Raw genomic sequence first — 5,212 nt, forward strand, 5'->3', positions numbered from 1 at the left:
TTTTCGTAATGTTGATAATGTCTCTAAAACAATATTTTAAATACATAAGCAATGAGTGTCATCTACCAATGTATCATTGTTACCCAAGTGACGAGAATGTCGAGATCCCACTTAATATTTTTGTATCTATTATCTTGTATAACTTGTTCCTTCTATCCTTAATATCTAGATTGATCCATGAGGTATTGACAATGTCATCCTCTTATCAATCTTTGTATTTCTTAATTTTCAAGTAGACTCACTTAACCGAATGAGTTCAATATCTCATATTGATTTATTTGAGCATGACCATAAATTTTAATAGTCATGATTAATCAAGGGCCCCATAGATATCACTTTCATCATATGGAAGAGATAGATCCCATCTACATCACTCACATCTCTCTGCATAACTTATTGCATTCCTAGTGATCGACTTTATAATCCACCTTGTTACAAGTGACATTTGCCAACACCAAAGTACATAACGCTTTATATAGGGAACCTTAGTAACTTTAGGTTTAAGGACTATCTATACTAATAGTCACTATTAGAATGTTTATAACACTCATATAATGATCCATGAAACATTCTCATAGTGGGTCAATTTAGTACATATTCTCTAATATATACCTATGTGCTAATTTGATATCTTATATTTATGACTTGTGATATTAAGTCATCAATTGACCTACATGCTAGTCTCAATGTATTAATATTGTCCTTGTATATTAATGCTTGACTAAGAGTAGTTAAGAGTAATGTTCTATATATATCTACAATCTGTCACTATCAATTCAACTAATTAATATGTTGTAGACTGGAACTTACTATCTTAGGAGATTATTATATTTATTTATTTGACACTAATCTAAAGTAAATATAATAATCATAAACTTTATCTTTTATTAATGAAATATGATACAAAAGTTTTCTTATCAATCATCTCATAATTGGCTTTAAGGGCTAATACTAATTTTCAGGATTTTAATGGAGCCCCTATGACGTGTTTAAGTGGATGAATTAGGCTTAAAGAACGACTATTTATATATCTCAATTAAGTTAAGAGTTGATTAGATTAATTAACCTAGGTATATATTATTAAAACCTAGGTTTTATCTCCATTTTCCCCTCTCTCTCACCTGATTCACTCCACCGCTATCCTCTCCACTCGCATCTCCATTGCTAGATCATCACCGGTGCCAATCTGCCCCTCTCTGATCACAAGCTAGAAGTTATCCCTCTCCCGACCTCCTCGCGCCCCGCTCGTTGTCGTGCGACCCGATTCCAACCGCCCCTCTCTCCCTCTTGCATCTCTACTCGACATCGAAGCCTAACACGCCGATCGACACCCATTGTCGGTTGCCTATCCAAGCTGAGGCACAACCTTGACACAGTGAGCAACCCGTCACTCTTATTCTGATTCGTTGCTGATCGCCCCAATCAGCAGCCACCCCCTTTTCTCCCTAATTCATCGTTAGCATAACACCTCTTGCTTCTCTTCACTGTGCACTACTCCTTGAGTGTTGGTGCCACTCGTTCGTCGACCATCAACCTTGCTCCAGCCATGAACTAGAGGTTGTGAATACTCCAATGGGCATTTTATGTGTGTTAGCTTGGTTTCGAACACAACTCTAGCCAGCACTATTCATTAGGGGTCCACAACTCTGACCATCATTTTCTGACAGTGAGCCCCTCCAGCCATGAGACACCAGTGACCACGTTGGATTTAGGTGAGTTTTAGGTGATGAACTTGATATAAACCCTAATGTAATTATTTTATGGAATGTATTAGGATTTATCTTAAGGTTAAACCTAATCTAATTACATTAATGAACTAGATTAGGGTTAATGGCATGATTAGAACTCTAACCTAATTAATTGGATGGATTAAACTAGGGTTGATTATGGGTTAAACCATGTTTAATCATGTATCTAGTTTATTGGACGAATCGATAAATGAGTTCGATTTGTAATGCCCGCCCCCTCCTATGCTAATACGGCTCTAGGGAAGGACGGGGGTTACTTAAACTTACATATCATACATATGCATATGAACTCATGGCAGCGGAAGACATATTTAAAATTTTCTAATTTATCATATGCATAGTTCTAAACATGGCATGTGAGTAATATAACCATATAACATAATGGATATGCTACGTACTAGTATTCATGCATAATACTTGAACATGATTCATAATCCCATAACTAGGGCATAGGCATACCAACATAAAATCAAAACATGGTTCACATGCAAGTTTAGACATATATAGGTTCTAAAACATAAATGGATTTATTCTACCATGCCACTTCCACACACATCATCATTGCCTTTCCTGCTGCTCCCCTTAGTTTAGCCATTCCTTACCCTTATCTGCAGTACAAGGAAATGTAAACTATAAGCACATAGACTTAGTAAGTTCCTTTCCTACTCACAAAACCATAAATCATAACATAGTATATGACAAACATAATTAGAACATGTGAGTGCATAAGGTAAATCATAGCATATCATGTGAGATCATAAACATAATCATAGCATATCATGTGAGAGCATAAACATAATAATAACATATCATGTGAGAGCATAAACATAATCATAGCATATCATGTGAGAGCATAAACATAATCATATTATGTGAGAGCATAAGCATAATCGTAGCATATCTTTCCTAAAGCATCTAGAATCATATAGCATGAGATATGGGGATGCAAGAATGATCTTTTGAAAACATGTACATATACAATGAAATGAGAATATGCAAGATGTCCTTTTTGAAAACATATATCATATAGGTACTTAAACATAATCTCAACATGAGGGCCCGACTTTGTACCACATACATACATGAATGTGCACATCCTAAATAGATCCAAGGTAGCTAATCTTGAACCTACTAGGAACTAGGCCCGTTTCTTTGACCATCGACCTAGGGGCAATTAGGAGCTCATCCCTTTTACTAGGCCCGTTTCATAGACCATCGACCTAGGGGCATTTAGGAGCTCATCCCCGGTATAAGCCATACAAAGTAAAATAGCATGTCATATCATGTCATATCATATCATGCTCTTGTCATATCATAACATATCATGTTCTTGTCATATCATGAAGAGTGCTCTTGATCCCAACTTAAGGGAAGCATCTCTTAGGCTTTTCATCTTACATAAGCCTTGCATAAATATACATGATGGCACAAAGTGCACATAACATATAGCATGTCATATAAATCTTAGCATGATGGCATGGAGTGCACAAATAACATAACATAGAAATCATAATAGCATGGAGTGCACATAACATATAGCATGTCATATAAATCTTAGCATGATGGCATGAAGTACACAAATAGCATAGCATAGAAATCATAACATAATAGCATGGAATGCACATAACATATATCATGTCCTATAACTCATATCATGAAGGTATAAGTGCACATGTCTCACAACTTGGTGACATAACATTCATATCATATCATAGGAGTCATTTTTCATACATGGTTAGGGTTTTTGAACTTCCTACAACCCTAAGTCATATTGGCCGAAACATATAAGCTCGAGTCATGGACTTCTAAGCAATATAAAGACATGAAATCAAATACTTATCATAACATGTGAGACCCATAAGAACCCTAGGTACCTTCTTAACCTAGTTTTCTTGTATTGGCCGAAACATATGAACATAGATCATAGAGTTCCAAGCAACATAAAAAAAAACATGAAACTTAACTAGCATCATAGAGGAGGTTATACATCATGAGAAAGCAATAGCAAGCATAGGTAAGTTTAAAAAAATTCATCTAGTCTTTTAAATCCATCTTGGCCGAAACCCTTAGAACAAAGTTCTAGGTTTTAAACAACAACATTCATGAAGGATTTTAATCTAACATCATTTAATGGATTGCATATCATAAGAATTCATGAGTAAACATTGTTTAGGTCTTAAATCTTCCTCTATTCTCCTTATCTTTTCTTGGCCGAAACCCTTATAGCATGCATCCATATTTTAAGCAACAACAAGCATGAGAAACTTTAATCTAACATCATTTAATGGATTGCATATCATAAGAATTCATGAGTAAACATTGTTTAGGTCTTAAATCTTCCTCTAGTTCTTTTTCTTTCCTTGGCCGAAACCTAAAGGTGAGCTTCTAGGTTCTAGATACAACATAATACATGGAAATTTAACACAACATGGTATAGAAAATCATACATCATGAGGAAGCATAAAACATGCATAGTTTAGGTCTAAAACTTTCTCTAGTTCTTTTTCTTTCATTGGCCGAAACCTAAAGGTGAGCTTCTAGGTTCTAGATGCAACATAATACATGGAAATTTAACACAACATGGTATAGAAAATCATACATCATGAGGAAGCATAAAACATGCATAGTTTAGGTCTAAAACTTTCTCTAGTTCTTTTTCTTTCATTGGCCGAAACCTAAAGGTGTGCTTCTAGGTTCTAGATGCAACATAATACATGGAAATTTAACACAACATGATATAGAAAATCATACATCATGAGGAAGCATAAAACATGCATAGTTTAGGTCTAAAACTTTCTCTAGTTCTTTTTCTTTCGTTGGCCGAAACCTAAAGGTGTGCTTCTAGGTTCTAGATGCAACATAATACATGGAAATTTAACACAACATGGTATAGAAAATCATACATCATGAGGAAGCATAAAACATGCATAGTTTAGGTCTAAAACTTTCTCTAGTTCTTTTTCTTTCATTGGCCGAAACCTAAAGGTGTGCTTCTAGGTTCTAGATGCAACATAATACATGGAAATTTAACACAACATGGTATAGAAAATCATACATCATGAGGAAGCATAAAACATGCATAGCTTAGGTCTAAAACTTTCTCTAGTTCTTTTTCTTTCATTGGCCGAAACCTAAAGGTGAGCTTCTAGGTTCTAGATGCAACATAATACATGGAAATTTAACACAACATGGTATAGAAAATCATACATCATGAGGAAGCATAAAACATGCATAGGTTAGGTCTAAAACTTTCTCTAGTTCTTTTTCTTTCATTGGCCAAAACCTAAAGGTGTGGAACTCCAAATTTTTCCAACAACATGAAGCATAAAAGACTTTTAACATCCATAGATAGTCCCTTAACTTATCATGGCCGAAACTCATGTGGCAAGACCTTAGTTTTCAAGAAACCTATAAGCATAAAAACGTCTTAAACTACTTGTACTGCAGGTGAGGGGACACTTACT

This window comes from Zingiber officinale, chromosome 2B (assembly GCF_018446385.1).
Source record: "Zingiber officinale cultivar Zhangliang chromosome 2B, Zo_v1.1, whole genome shotgun sequence".
Classification (NCBI taxonomy): Eukaryota; Viridiplantae; Streptophyta; class Magnoliopsida; order Zingiberales; family Zingiberaceae; genus Zingiber; species Zingiber officinale.